Source organism: Trachypithecus francoisi, unplaced genomic scaffold, assembly GCF_009764315.1.
Source record: "Trachypithecus francoisi isolate TF-2019V2 unplaced genomic scaffold, Tfra_2.0 Lachesis_group3, whole genome shotgun sequence".
NCBI lineage: Eukaryota > Metazoa > Chordata > Mammalia > Primates > Cercopithecidae > Trachypithecus > Trachypithecus francoisi.
In genome coordinates, this window is record NW_022681468.1 from 70569260 (window position 1) to 70586097 (window position 16838).

Here is a 16838-nt window from a genome sequence, read left to right on the forward strand (position 1 = left end):
GGGATCCATGTGGAGGTTTGTTACATGGGTATACTGTACCCAGGTAGTGAACACAGTACCCAGTAGGTAGCTTTTCAAACCACACCCCACCCCCTCTTGCAGTGTGCAGTGTCTGTTGTTGCCATGTTTATGCCCTTGTATGCTCAATGTTTAGCTCCCATTTATAAGAACTTGCAGTATCTGTTTTTCTCTTCCTGAATTAATTTGCTTAGGATTATGGCCTCCAGCTCCATCCATGTTGCTGCAAAGGACATGACTTTGTTCTTTTTTACGGTTGCGTAGTATTCCATGGTGTATAGTACCACATTTTCTTTATCCAGTCCACCACTGATTGGCACTAGGTTGATTCCATGTCTTTGCTATTGTGAGTAGCGCAGCAATGCACATATGAGTGGATGTGTCTTTTTGGTATAATGATCCATTTCCCTTTGGGTATACACCCAGCAGTGGGATTGCTGAGTTAAATGGTTGCTCTGTTTTAAGTTATTTGAGAAATCTCCAGGCTGCTTTCCACAGTGACTGAACTAATTTACATCCCATCAACAGTGTATAAGCATTCCCCTTTCTCTGCAGCCTCATACTGGTACAAAAACAGACATATAGACCAATGGAACAGAACAGAAAACTCAGAAACAAAGCTGTACACTTACATACACCTGATTTTCGACAAGGCCAACAAAAACAAGCAATGGGGAAAGGAATTCCTATTCAATAAATGGTGCTGGGATAACTGGCTAGTTATATGTAGCAGAATGAAACTGGACCCTTAACTTTCACCACATATCAAAATTAACTCAAGATGGATTAAAGATTTAAATGTAAACCCTCAAACTATAAAAATCCTAGAAGAAAACCTAGGAAATACCCTTCTTGACTTCAGCCTTGGCAAAGAATTTTTGGTTAAGTCCCCAAGAGCAACTGCAACAAAAACAAAAATTGACAAGTGGGACCTAATTAATTAACTAATTAAAGAGACTCTGTATAGCAAAATAAACTATTTACTTTAAACAGACAACGTACGGAATAGGAGAAAATATTTACAAACTGCATCCAACAAAGGGCAAATATCCAGAATCTATAAGGAACTTAATTCAACAAGCAAAAAACAACCCCATTAAAAAACAGGCAAAAGACATGAACAGACACTTCTCAAAAGAAGGCATACAAGTGGTTAATAAACATGAAAAAATGCTCCATATCACTAATCATCAGAGAAATGCAAATTAAAACCACAATGAGATGCCATCTCACACCAGTTAGAATGGCTATGATTTAAAACATCAAATAATAAGGTGGTTTTTTAACTGCAGGTCACAACACCTTACTAGGTCATGAGATCAATTTAATACAGTTGCAACCAGCATTTCGGAGAGAAATAAACAGAACTAAAAATAGAGTGCAACAAATATAGCAAGAGTCCATAATTTTTTTAATGTACACATTTTTTTCATTTATAAATGTGTTATTACATATATGTATATTGTATCTGTGTTGTGTTCAAAAATGCTTAAAAGCTACTGGTAATAGGACTCGGTCACATATATAAAACATGATTTTGCCCCAGGGAACATTACTAATACATTTTATCATAGGCCTATAATATTTACCTCTGGTAAGTTTATTAAAGAAAGTGCCAGAACCCAAGTTATAAAAATTAGCTCTAATAGATATTAGATATATCATAAAACTATAATAATCAAAATAGTGTCATACTGTTAAGTATGCAGATTAGTGAATCAGAAAAGAAGGTCCAAAAAGAGACCTAAATATTTATATGAAGAATTTGGTACATGCTAAAAGTAACATCCCACTTTATCACTAGTCGGGTAAAATATGGGCTGCTAAACAAATGATGTTGACACAATTGGCTAATTAGCTGGGGAGGAAATTAAGTTGGAACTATATCTCACATCAGAAAAAAATTCCAAATGGATGAAAAATTTAGAGAAAAACAACAAAAGTGTAGGGAGCAAAAGGAAGTTTTTGTGTTTGTTGGCTTTTCAATAACCTTGCAACAGAAAAAATCTTTCTAAATATGAAACCCAGGAGCCATAAAAGGAAAGTCTGACAAATATGAATATTTTAAAATGTTCATAGAGAAAAAAACATAAGTAAAGCTTCAAAAATTGTAATTTAAATCACAGATGATTTTTCAAATAAAGAGCTCCTAAAATTGATTAAGAAAACAGTCAAAACTCAAAAAACGGGCAAGACAGGAGCAAACAGTTTGCAGAAAATAAATATAAGTGACTCTTAAACCTATGAAAATTTGCTCCACCACACTCCCAAGAAAACTGTAAATTAATCCTATACTGCAATTTTACTTTTTACTTCATATAGGCAAAGATCAAAATGTTTGATAGCACACTGAATCTTAAAGGTATGGAGAAAGAATTCTCATATTTTGCTGATCAGAGTATATACTGATAAAATTTCCATGAAGGCCAATCAAAATTAATATGTCTCCATTGTGCTAGCAATTCAATTTGTGGGAATCTATCTTACATCTATATCAGCATGTGAGAAATTACAAATGTTTAAGGTGATTCACTGTGGCACTTTTGTAACAGTGAAGGATTTGAAACCACTTAAATACTCATTAATAGAAGACTCAATGAATAATTAAATTGTCATTCCATACAGCTAGAAAGAAAAAAGAGAAGAGGAAGAGGAGAGGAAGGAGAAAGAAGATAATCTATTTTTTAATCTTGAAATATAAAATGATAGCCCACTATCAACTACATGAAGGACTGAAAAACTTTCCCTAAAAAATTCTCAATCATCTAGAATCATGAGCTAAAGATGCATGCTCCCTAGCAGTTAGGTATTATTTCCAAGTATTAATACATTCTCCTATAAATTCCAGATAGAACAGAATTTACTTACAAGTTTAAAGTTATCTCTTAAATCTTGTCTGAGCTTTGCAGAAAGATCTAACTCAGGTAAAGATAGTTTAGAAATTAAATTCTAGACAGAATCAGCTATATTATTTTTAATCCCACTCTCCTTCCTTTTCATATCATATTCTGACAGATTTATGGAGAACGGCTAAAAGAAAGGGCAAAGGGCAATATATTTTTAATTATAAAATCTCGCTCCTAAATTAGAAAGAAACAAATCAGGCCAAAAAAAAAAAAAAGAAAAAGAAAAAAAGAAAAAAAGGCAGTAACACAGCCTGAGTCCTGCAAACCCCAAAATGCTGTTAACTACTTAAAAAAAAATTCTGCTTTCATTCAAGGAGTTTGTTCGTGCTTACATACCCTGGAAATCCCCTCTGCTTCACAACTAACCCAGAACCTGCTCTAAAGTGCCAACACAGTGCCTAACTTCCCTTCGTCTTTGAAAGGAAACTTGTAGAAAATTTAAGCCCCTTCACTGATCAAGTCGCTTCACTTTTCTGGGCCTTACGTTCCTCAGGAATAAAGTGGGGTGGGGCTATTAATACATACTTCAAAGGGCTATTGTAAGGACTCAATAAAATTAGATTTGACTGTAAAAAGTCTATACTATAAAAGCCCCTGTATGTGCTTTAGGTAAATAATAATACCACAAGTTTTACCAATAGTTTGTCAACATTTATAAACTCTTTGGGTTTTAACATTGGATACCAGGAAAGTAACTTTTCCTGCTTCCTATTCCTGACTGAGAAATGGGCTCCTGTCTTCACATGGCAGCAGAGTAGATGAATCCCTGAAAGGACCCATAACCTAACTGCTCCCACATGTATAAGAAAAATATGTCTACATTTCAGTTGTTCCCAGGTATTCTGATTCAGGGGCCAAAAAGACCATTTAGCTTGTCACCTTCAAAGGGCACTAGACTGAGTTAAGATCCATCCCTTTGTAGTATGCATGTATGCATGGTTCATAAATCAAGTTTCTCAGCTGAGGACTGCCTGTAGTGCATCCTTAAGGATTACTTTATGCTTTACAGTGTGCATATGTCTCCTGATCTATCCTCAAAACAAACCTGTGAGAAAACTGGGATGCGGACAGAAAGACCAAATTAATGACAACAAAAAAATACAAAATCTTTATTTCTAATTCCATTTACTAATGACTTCATTGAACTGAATGAGCTATTTCCTTTCTTTATAAAGCGGAAACAATTTATCAGTCATTTGCAGAAGCCATCAAGTTTTCAATATTCCCACAGAAATGAAGCAGAATTTACTACCATCTCTACTCAATTCTATTGCTAATTTTTTATAAAAAGAATATAGTTTGGGTTATTTTTGGTCTCTTTTAGTGAAAAAAAATCGGAAGCAGAGAAGAGAATGAAAAAGTAAAAATTTAAATTCCTGAAATTTCTAGTGCATAAATTCAACAGTAAATCTGACTAATGTTAAATATGTAGACAGTAAATCTTTGTGCACTGCAGTAGTAAGAGAGTAGCCTGTGAAAGTTATCCAAGTGGAAAGCAGAAAGGAAATGGGAAGTGATTTTACTCTGAAAGAAAACCAAAAGGTGAAAGAGTCCAACAGTAAATAGGACAGGCAAGAATACTCAGGTAGAAATCTTGGGGATACCCCGGGAACATTCATCAGCTCAAATGACGTGTCTTGTACATCTCATTGGTGGTTTTCCCTCCACTGTCTAACTTCTACAAATATCTGAGTAACTCAAGAGCAACATACAACTGGAAGATGAGTCATTCCACCAGTAATCAACGAGATTAAGGGAAATTCTATTTTCCTGTGAACTTTGGCACAGTTTGAATCTGTTTCATTATTCCTGCTAGGAATCACTACAAATCCAGGTTTGCACACTTTTTCTTCTGCCATTATTAAGCAAATAATAGTAAGTTAAGTGGTAGGTAATTTCCCATCCTCAAAAAACATACATCAGTCTCATAAGGAGGCAGAATTACCAGCATGGTTAAACAACATGTGTTACTGAGTCCAAAGATGTGGGTTTGAATCCTGACTTCATCATTTAACCTGTGTGGTTTCAGCAAGTTACTGAACTTTTCTGAGCCTCAGTTTCCTCATTTGTCAAGGAGAGAAAATACTCATTCCCTCAAAGTTACTGTAAAGATTAACTGAAATGGTGGCTATGACATAATAAATGTAAGCACTGGATTATTTAATGTATAAATAACCATATTTATTACACACACCTACTGGATGCCACGCATTGTGGAAAATACGCAAAAGGGTGTCCTGTCCCTCAGAGTTTCTAATCTTGTTGAAATAACAATAGACACTAACATGAAAAACTAAACACCAAAACAAGAACACATAGTATAGGACCAATAGCCAGATGTGTGCCAGGGTTAATAAATGCTACAAGTTCAAAGGAAGAAAAGATAAATGCAGACTACAGAGGTCAAAAAAGGCTGTGTGACAGAAAAGGGACTGAGATAGCCATGAAGGAAAAACAGGATTTGGAGGTAGAAGTATATTTTAGATAAGGGGAAAAAGAAGAGGAAGAAAATACAAAGCAGTCTAGAGCCACTAATTAGCTGGCACTGGCTGAAGCAGTGTCTCTAGAGGAGAATGGTAAGCAATATGGCCTGAAAAGTAGGCTGCGGCCAAACTGGAGGAATTACTTTCAGGGCAGGAATGGGTAACTGCTGAAGGTTTTGAGGCAGGGGAGTAACAGGATTACATCAGTGTTTTGAAAAGAATGACCTGGAGTGCAAGATCCACTGCTGCTTAGGAGAGGAGCGTCAACAGCAGCACCGTGGTTCCTCTGTGGATTTCTTCTGTTGGAATCTGGACAACTGGAATGATGGAAATGTGTGGGATCTGCCAATCTCCGAAATCAAGTATTCAGAGAATCAGTGAAGAGAAGGTTTGAATTCACACTTATGGTAGTGGGAAATCCAGGAAAGACAACATTAATCTACTCATGATTCCTCATAGATTTGCTTTCTCCAGAATATCCAAGTCTTTCTCATAGAATTATTACTAAAAAGATTGTATAGGAGGAACAATCCAAAGTTTTAATCAAAGAAAGTAGTGTTAAGTTGCTGCTTACACTAGTTGATACCCCAGGATTTGCAGATGCAGTAGATAATAGTAATTGCTGGCAGCTCATTATCGACTACATTGATAGTAAATCTGTGGACTACCTAAATGCAGAATCATGAGTGAACAGATGTCAGGTGCCCGATAACAGGGTGCAGGTTTGTTTATACTTCATTGCTCCTTCAGGACATGGAATTAAACCAGATAATAACTTTAAAACAGATAACGAAAGAAATCTAAGAACTTAAAACATATAAATTTCCAGAAACAGATGAAGAGGACAACAAGCTTGTTAAAAAGATGAAGGACCATTTACCTCTTGCTTAGGTAGGTAGTAATACTGTATCATTGAACTTAATGGCAAAAGGGTTAGGGGAAGGCAGTATCCTTGGGGTGTTGCTAAAGTTAAAAATGGTGAACATTGTTTTTACAATTTTAAGAAATATGTTAATAACACATATGCATGATTTGAAAGACGTTATTAAATGCCCACTATGAAAGCAGAAAACTGGCAGTTGTGACTTATAATGTAGTTGATAACAAATAAGGGCTAAGAGACTTCTGGCACAAATGGAAGAAGAAAGGAGTATGTAGCTAAAATGAAAAAGATGGAGCTGGAGATGGAGCAGGTGTTTGAAATGAAGGTCAAAAAAAAGCTCAAAAACTGAAGGACTCTGAAGTTGAGCTCCAATGGCAGCGCCATGAGCAAATGAAAAAGAAGCATAATACAAAGAATCAGAGAAAAAACATTGTCAGTTTGAGGATGAGAAAGCAAACTGGGAAGCTCAACAACATATTTCAAAACAACAAAGCTCTTTGAGAACCTTCAAAAAGAAAAAGAATAAAGAGAAGATCTTTTAAACTATTGACCAAGAGTTATGCATTATTAATAGTTACCAATATTCCAACTTGGACATCAGTGTTTGTTGGATCCATTTGACCAATTTGCACCAGTTTTATCCACAGTGATAGATTTAACAGCATGACAAAAATTATTTTGTTGTTGTTCTTAATGGAGATTAAGATGCCTTGAATTGTTTAGGGTGTTGGGTACTTATTAATAGAAACTAACAGGCCAGGCACTGTGGCTCACAGCTATAATCCTAGCACTTTGGGAGGCCAAGGCGGGCGGATCACTTGAGGTCAGGAGTTCGAGACCAGCCTGGCCAACATTCTGAAAACCTGTCTTTACTGAAAATACAAAAATTAGCCGAGTGTGGTGGTGGGTGCCTGGGTTTTAAATACTAGTTTAGCTTCACTGATCACATAGTTTACAGTAATAATGAATGCTGTGGTTTGGATCTGATCATCCAGCTCTGCTAATCTGGTCCTTAATAATCAGTTCTTGTTTACTAATAGTCATTTCACGTTTCTCTGATTGCAAGTGGAGAAGCCTTGTACCATCAACACAATGGTGAATGACTTGGGAAGAAACCACATCCAAAAATATCCTAAGGTCTGGCCCATGTTTAGGATAGGCTCCTAAGTATATTTTGAAAAAAATGAACGTCCGGGCACGGTGGCTCATGCCTGTAATCCCAGCACTTTGGGAGGCCGAGGCGGGAGGATCACGAGGTCAGGAGATCGAGGCCATCCTGGCTAACATGGCTAATGTTTCTACTAAAAATATAAAAAATTAGCTGGGCATGGTAGTGGGTGCCTGTAATCCCAGCTACTTGGGAGGCTGAGGCAGGAGAATGGTGTGAAACCAGGAGGCGGAGCTTGCAGTGAGCCGAGATCGTGCCACTGCACTCCAGCCTGGGTGACAGAGCAAGATTCCGTCTCAAAAAAAAGAAGAAAGAAAAAAAATCAACTACCGTTAATAGGACAAGAAATATTGACAATGACTACAAAAAAAAGCATTGATTTATGATAAGAACTTTCACCTAAGTCTAATGACGCCTGAGCATCTACTCTGCGAATAAGTTCTTTTCAATTCCCACTGACATTGTATCTGGGAACATTGTACCTTGATATGGCCTTACCATATTTTCTTCAAAAATATCCTCTGCCTATTTTTCTCATTTTGGAAAATTCTGCAGGTTAAGTAATCAAGATAAGCATTTATACTGTATGAATCTGCAAAGGAACTACAGTATTTTTATTAATATGACAGAATGCACTTTTGCCATTAGTGGTTTTTCAGTCAGCTTGCAAAGAATCACACTGTTAAAGCAGTGATCAGCCTAGAGAGAAGCCTGCTTTTGAGACAACCTGAGTTATCTGCTAATTCAAAACATCTGAACAAAAGTACTCCTGGCACAAATGCAATGAACTCATTACAAAAACAAAAACAAAAATAAAACACCTACGTTTAATTTAGCCCTGTAGGTAGCTTAATCCATACGCATTCCACCCTTCCAATTATAAGTCTCTGAAAGAAAAGCCAGAACTCCTAAATGCAGGAAATCACATTTTACTTCTCTGCAGTTGCTTCATAGCCAAGGAAAATGCAAAAACAAAGAGGAAATGCACCGGAGATCTTATAAAGAGTGGAAATCCCCTCACTCCACATCTCCCAATTAGCACTGTTGGGGACATAGGCTCTCAGGTTCAAGTTTCCCTTTGTGTAAAGCCTAACCACACTAGAATTAATCTGCAGTTGCCACCTGTGATAAAAGCAGGGGTTGTGCACACTGGAGCATTCCACATTGCCTCTTTAGCTATAGCTTTTACCACACAATGGATTAACCTGTACAGGATTTTTTAAAAACCTGTATAGGATTTTTTAAAACTCCTCCCCTAACCCAGAAAAAAAAATGTTAATAACCTCTTTGCAAAGCAAAAACAATGCAGTACAGTAGGAAACCTTTATAGAACTGATTCTGAATCTAAATTAGTTCTATTCTATTAAGAAATTTTATCTTGTGCATTTCAAAAATGGAAAAAGAAACATGTGCAAATGTCATGACAATTTTCAACATTTAAAAAGTATGTGCTTTAAGAAGGGGACTTTCACTCTCTATAGTGGTATTTTTGAACCGGTTATATCCTTTCTAATGAATATATACTATATATATTATAATGAACATATAATATGTTTACTTGAGGAAATCTTTACGATAAGATGTTGCTTCTGCATGAAAATCACTAAGCATTGTTTTATAATCCCCCTTTTTATAACTTCTATCCTGAAAGCATATGTGTATTTGTCAGCTTTTTTTTTTTTAAATAGACACGGGGTCTCACTATGTTGCCTAGGCTTGTCTCAAACTCCTGGGCTCAAGTGATCCTCCTACCTCAGCCTCCCAAAGTGCTGGGATTACAGTCATGAGCCACCACAGCCAGCCCTTTGCCAGCTTTTAAAAAAAGATTTTCAAGATGAAAATCTTAAACATATATAAAAGCAGACAGAATAGTATAATAAATCCCCATGAACCCATAAACAAGCTTTATCATCTCATGATCAATTTTGTTTCATATATAACTCCATCTATTCCATCCCCTATTTCCCAGTCAGTTTTGAAGCATATCTTAGACATCACATCATTTCATCCATAAATATTTCAGTGTTTAGCTCTGAACCTAAAGACTTTGGGCCAGGCACGGTGACTCACGCCTGTAATCCCAGCACTTTGGGAGGCCAAAAAGGGCAATCACTTGAGCCCAGAAGTTCGAGACCAGCCTGGGAAAATGGTGAAATCCCCTCTCTACAAAAAGTACAAAACTTAGCCGGGTGTGGTGGTACGCACCCGTAGTCCTTGCTACTTAGGAGGCTTAGGTGGGAGGATCACCTGAGCCTGGGAGGTTGAGGCTATGGTGAGCTGTGATTGTACCACTGCACTCTAGCCTGGGTGACAGATTGAGACCCTGCCTCAAAAAAAAAAAAAAAAAAAAAAAGGGAGTTTTAACTCACTAACATTATTAACCCTAAATAAAAATCAACAAATTTTTTTTTTTTTGAGACAGAGTCTTGCTCTGTCGTCCAGGCTGGAGTGCAGTGGCGCGATCTCGGCTCACTGCAAGCTCTGCCCCCCGGGTTCACGCCATTCTCCTGCCTCAGCCTCCCAAGTGGCTGGGACTATAGGCGCCCACCACTTCGCCTGGCTAGTTTTTCATATTTTTTAGTAGAGACGGGGTTTCACCGTGTTAGCCAGGATGGTTTCAATCTCCTGACCTCGTGATCCGCCCGTCTCGGCCTCCCAAAGTGCTGGGATCACAGGCTTGAGCCAACGCAAAAATTTCTTAATACCTCCAATAACTGGTGTTCAGATTCCCGATTGTTCAAATCAGGAACTAAGGGTCCAATATGATCCATACACTGCAAATGGTTGCTTTATCTCAAATTGCTTTTATCTATAGGTCATTGCTCCATCTCTTTCTCTTTTTTTTTTTTTTAATTGATTTATTGGAAGAAACTGGGTTGTCTTGTAGTATTTGGTATTTGGTAATTGTACCCTTGAGGCGTAATTTAACATATTCCTCTGCCCCTCTGTATTTCCAGTAAATTAGTAGTGAGCTCTAGATGCTTGATCAGATTCAGGTTTGATATTTTCATGTGCCAAATCCTTAACTCTCCTATTCCCTATTTCTTAAAATCTTGAAGAACCACGAGCCATATTTCAACCTATAGCTAAAAAGTAGTGTTGGTTAATAAGGAGGTGTCATGTGCTCTGCTCAAGACATAACAACTTGGAATTTCTCCCTTTAGATATTAAGGAAAGGAGAGAGGTAGACTAAAGAGCTTCACATCATCAAAACCTCAGCAATGATTTGATGCTGCCTTCCTTCCCTCCCAAACTGACACTGTGCTACATACAGACTCTGCACTTTTAATTCACCTAAATCACAACTTCCTGTCCTACTCTGCACTGTCTTTGGGGCTCCACTCTCATCTTTGCTTCCACTAGGAAAAGCTGACCTTATCTAACTTTTCTTAACACATAACTAACTGTATGTATGTGTTAGTTAGAAAGCCTTAACATTGCAGAACTGGAGTGGGCTTTGGAGATCATCTGGTCCAACTGTCTCTGTTTAAAGACCAGGAAAAAGAACAAAGTGCTGAAGTAACTTTCCCAAGGTTATTATAAAGATATATGTTAAGTTAGTTAATATTTATAAAGTACTCATAACAGTGACTAGCTTCTAATAACCCTTATATAAATATTTGCTTTTTAAAAAGCAAGTTAAAATTAGTTAACAAACAGAATTAGTATTTGAGTGAGGACCTCTTAACCTTCTCTAAGAATACAAATAATACTCCCTTCTACTTTGCAGTTTGGGGGAATAATGCACTCTACATATACCTAAACGTTCCAGATAACTGAGGCATGCTCCTTTAAACACCCAATTTTATTTCATTTTAATCTTTTAAAGTCAAGATAATCCAAGATGGAAACTGTTGTCAGAAATATAGTATACAGTTTCCTTCATCAAATGAAGAACACTGAACAATATCTTATTAATTTTTCAGTGACCCTTTCATTATGAATACAGGGAAGCTTAATGAATAGAACTCATATTTGGGAATCAGACAGATGTGCATTCCAATCTTAATTCTGTTACTTACAAACCTTGCTTGGCAAGTCACTTAACCTCTCTGAGGTTTAGCAAAAAAGGGGAGGCTGCCTTCCTTGTAGTATTGTCACAAAAATTAGACTTTGCACACTCCCACCTTGTTTAAACCTCGTAAAGGTGACTTTATCCCTGTCTCTAGCACACTACTCCACATACAACGTTCCACTTGAGCACCCCCCTCAGATCAGCCCCTCAAAACGTTCTCTATGAAAAATCACCAATCCAACTCTAAAACAGCAGCAGCCAAACACCCATACCCACACATAATTCTCATTTCCTTGTAAAGCCAAACTCAGCTATGCTTTACCAGGAAAGTACACTGCTTCAAGCTAAATCTCATAAAAAAGACTGGATCCCAGCTGGTAGAATTTCAGTCAAGTGTTACATAAAAGAAAAACAATGAAGAAATAAGGAAAGCATTTAACGTTGGGAAGGCCACTGCTAGGAGTGACCTGCTTGTCCTTTTAAGTTTTTAACCTTTCTAAAATTCTGAATTCATTGATTTTTCTAGAATTTTCACATTTTTGGCCAGAATTCTTGCACCAACACACTTGAATGGTAATTGTTTTAGGGCACCAGAAACTGTGCTGCTGTAAGACAGTAAACTTAATCAATAAATGTTGTGTGACTTCTGATTGCTCCACCAACAGCTATTTCCCCATCTTTCTCCCTCTGTTCAGGCCTCCCTATTACCTGAGACACAACAATATTGAAATTATGCCAATTAATAATTCTACAATGGCCTCTAGGTGTTCATGTGAAAGGAAGAGTCTCAGGTCTTATACTTTAAATCAAAAGCTAGAAATCATTGAGCTTAGTGAGGAAGGCATGTCAAAAGCTAAGACAGGGCTGGGCATGGTGGCTCATGCCTATAATCCCAACATTTTGGGAGGCCGAGGCAGGCGGATCACTTGAAGCCAGGAGTTCTAGACCAGCCTGGGAAACATGGTGACACCCCATCTCTACTAAAAATTAGCCGGGTGTGGTGACACATGCCTGTAATCCCCAGCTACTCGGGAGGCTGAGGCATGAGGATTGCTCAACTGAACCTGGGAGGCGGAGGATGCAGTGAACCGAGATTGTGCCACTGCACTCCAGCCTGGGTGACACAGCGAGACTCTGTCTCTCCGCCTCAAAAAAAAAAAAGCTAAGATAGGCCAAAGCTAGGTACCAAACTTTACAAATGCAAAGTTCTCGAAAGAAATTAGAAGTGCTACTTCAGTGAACCAATAAATAAGAAAGCAAAATAGCCTTATTGCTGATATGAAGAAAGTTTTAGTGGTCTGGATAAAAGATCAAACCAGCCACAACATTCTCTTAAGCCAAAGCCTAATCCAGAGCAAGGCCTGAATGCTTCAATTCCACAAAGGCTAAGAGAGGTGAGGAAGTTGCAGAAGAAAAGTTGGAGGCTAGCAGAATTTGGCTCAAAAGGTTTAAGAAAATAAGCAATCTCCATAACATAAAAATGCAAGGTGCCAGGCATGGTGGCTCAATCTGTAATCACAGTACTTTGGGAGGCTGAAGCAAGAGGATCACTCGAGGTCAGGAGTTTGAGACGAGCCTGCACAGCATAGCAAGATCCAATCTCTACAAAAAATTTTAAAATGATCCAGGTATGGTGGTATGCTTGTAGTCTAGCTACTCGGGAGGCTTAGATGGAAGGATTGCTTGAGCACAGGAGTTCGAGGCCCCAATGGACTATGATCATAGCACCACACTCCAGCCTGGATGACAGAATGAGACACTGTATTAAAAAAAAAAAAATTAAAAAGTGCAACGTATAGGCTGCTGGGAGGTTACGGGCAAAGACGGGTGGAAGCAACACAAAAAACAAAACAAGTGCCAGGTGAAGCATCAAGTACTGATGTAGAAGCTGCAGCAAGTTATCCAGAAGATCTAAGATCACTGATGAAGGTGGCTACACTAAACAACAGATTTTCCGTGGAGACAAAACAGCCTTCTACTGGAAGAAGATGCCAGTATAGAACTAGAACTTTCATAGCTAGAGAGAAGTCAGTGCCTGACTTCAAAACTTCAAGGGACAGGCTGACTCTCTTGTTATCGGCTAATACAGCTGGTGACTTTAAATTGAAGTCAATGCCCATTTACCATTCCAAAAATCTTAGGGTCCTTAACAATTATGCTAAATCTCCTCTGCCTAAGCTCTAACAATGGAACAAAGCCTGGCTAACAGCACATCTGTTTACAGCATGGTTTACTGAATATTTCAAGCCCACTGTGGAGACCTACTGCTCCAAAAAAAAGACTCTTCAAAATAATATTGCTCAGTGACAATGCACGTAGTCACCCAAGAGCTCTTATGGAGATGTATAAGGAGATAAAAGTTGTTTTCATGTCTACCAACACAACATCCATTCTGAAGCCCATGGATCAAAGAGTAAATTCGACTTTCTGGCCTTATTATTTGAAAAATATGTTTTGTAAGGCTATAGCTGTCATAGACAGTGATTGCTCTGAAGGATATGGGCAAAGTCAATGGAAAACTTTCTGGAAAGGATTCACCATTCTACATGCCACTAAGAACATTTGTGATTCATGGAAAGAGGTCAAAATATCAACAGTAACATGTTTGGAAGAAGTTGACACCAACCCTGATGGATGACCTGGAGGGGTTCAAAATTTCAGTGAAAGAAGGAACTGAATAGCAAGAGAACTAGAATTAGAAGGGGAGCCTGAAGATGTGACTGAATTGCTTCAATCACTAAATAAAACTTGGATTAGGAATTTCTTCTTATGGATTAGCAAAGAGAGTGATTTCTTGAGGTAAAACTCACTCCTAGTGGACACATTGTAAATATTGTTAAAATGATAACAAAGAATTTAGAATATTACGTAAACTTAGTTGACAAAGCAGCAGCAGGATTTGAGAGGACTGACTCCAATTTTGAAAACAGTTCTAATGTGGTAAAATGCTTTCAAAAAGCACTGCATGCTGCGGAAAAATTTTCTGTGACGAGAAGAGTCAATTTATGTGGCAAACTTCATTGTCTTATTTTAAGAATTTGCCACACAGTGGCTCATGCCTGTAATCCCAGCACTTTGGGAGGCTGAGGCGGGTGGATCATTTGAGCCCAGGAGTTCGAAACCAGCCTGGGCAACATGGCAAAACCCCATCTTGACAAAAAATTAGAAAACATCAGCTAGACATGGTGATGTGAGCCTGAAGTTGCAGCTACCCGGGAGGCTGAAATGGGAGGATCATGTGAGCCTGAGAAGTGGAGGCTACAGTAAGCCATGATCTTGCCAGTGCACTCCAGCCTGGGTGACAGAGTGAGACCCTGTCTCAAAAAAAATAAAGAAATTATCATAGCTATCCCAGCCTTCAATAAACACCACCACTTTGATCAGTCAGCAGCCATCAACATCAAGGCAAGACTCCCCATCAGCAAAAAGATTACAACTTCCTGAAGGCTCAGATGACCATCAGCATATTTTTTAGCAATAAAGTATTTTTAAATTAAGGTATCTATATACAGTTTTGGGTTTTTTTTTGTTTGTTTGTTTGTTTTTAGATATAATGCTGTTGCATACTTAATAGTCTACAGCATAGTGGAAAGATAAGTTGTGTTATTGTTTAGAGGCAGAGTCTCACTCTGTCGCCCAGGCTGGAATTCAGTGGCACAATTATAACTCATTGTCACCTTCAACTCCTGGGCTTGAGTGATCCCACAAACTCAGCCTTCCAAAGTAGCTAGGACTACAGGTACACACCACCAAGCCCAGCTAATTAAAAAAAATTTTTTTGTAGAGATGAGGTCTCACTATGTTCCCCAGGCTGGAGTCGAACTCCTGGCCTCAAGCAGTGTTCCTGCCTAGGCCCCAAAGCAGTGGAATTACAGGTGTGAGCCACCATATCCAGCCATGGAAAGATAACTTTTGTATGACCTGGGTAACCGAAAAATTTGTGTGACCCACTTTATTGCAATATTTACAATAAAGCTTAGAACCAAACTTGCAATGTTTTCAAAGTATGCCTGTACTTTAAAATACGTGGCTTAAGACAATATTTTGCAGATAATTAAGTTTCTTTCTCAGATTTTAAAAAAATCACTAAGCCCCCAAAGTTTTCTGTTTACCACACAACATTTATTTAAATCTGGGGAAAAAACCCCACAGTTCATTTTAGAGATGATAAGATCTTCAAACCCAGAGAAAAGAGAAGGCTCTGGAGATTGTGATAAAGAGCTCAGTTCACATCTTTCAGTTTGTAACCAAATAAAGAAAAAAAAAAATATCCCTAAAGACCTAAATTAGATAAGTTCTTATACCGACATTTCATTTGGGTCATATATCCTGTCTTAAATTTGTATTTAGAGAAACACCAGAAGGCCCCCTCTCTGTCAATTAACTGAAGAGATACCATCAAGCAGCACAAATGGTTTGCTTTAAACTTAACCCTAAAAACTCAGTTAAATGTAGCACAGGCAATTTGCCTGCCTCCTTTTCTTTTCCAGAAAGGAGAATCCTAAATCATTAAAGCTTTATTTAAAAACTTCTAAATCACAGAATTATGGGGACTGTGATTATGATTAAAGTTTCATTAAATCTTCAAAATGGGGCGGGGTGCGGTGGCTCACACCTGTAATCCCAGCACTTTGGGAGGCCGAGGCGGGCGGATCACCTGAGGTCAGGAATTTGAAACCAGCCTGGCCAACATGGTGAAACCCCTTCTTTACTAAAAATACAAAAAAATTAGCCAGGCATGGTAGCAGGAGCCTGTAATCACAGCTACTTAGGAGGCTGAGGCAGGAGAATCACTCGAACCCAGGAGGTGGAGGTTGCAGTGAGCCAAGACAGTGCCATTGCACTTTAGCTTGGGCAACAAGAGCAAAACTCCATCTCAAAAAACAAACAAATACATAAATAAATACATAATAAAATTAAAGTTCAAAATGAATGGATCAGGGTGGGCCGGCTAGCCTGCCTGCCTGCCTGCCTGCCTGCCTTCCTTCCCTCCCTCCCTCCCTCCTTCCTTCCTTCTTTCCTGATGGAGTCTTGCTCTGTCGCCAGGCTGGAGTGCAGTGGCACAATCTCGGCTCACTGCAACCTCTGCCTCCTGGGTCCAAGCGATTCTCCTGTCTCAGCCTCCTGAGTAGCTGGGACTACAAGTGCGCGCGCTACCAGGCCCAGCTAATTTTTGTATTTTTAGTAGAGACAGGGTTCACAATGTTGGCCAGGATGGTCTTGATCTCTTGACTTCGTTACCCGCCTGCCTCAGCCTCCCAAAGTGCTAGGGTTACAGGTGTGAGCCACTGCACCTGGCCTTTTATCTTTCTTTATAGCTATTTTGACAGAAAAAAAAAATTCCCCTTTTCACAAGTGTTGATGA

The 16838-nt window shown here is 38.5% G+C and overlaps 1 protein-coding gene and 1 pseudogene across 8 annotated transcripts in view; one reads left to right on the plus strand and one right to left on the minus strand.

Annotated features, from left to right (window-relative positions):
• Positions 1–16838, minus strand: part of PRORP (protein only RNase P catalytic subunit) — a 163818-nt gene that overhangs the window by 115782 nt on the left and 31198 nt on the right. The window lies entirely within an intron of this gene.
• On the plus strand, positions 5424–6832 carry LOC117069820 (annotated as a pseudogene).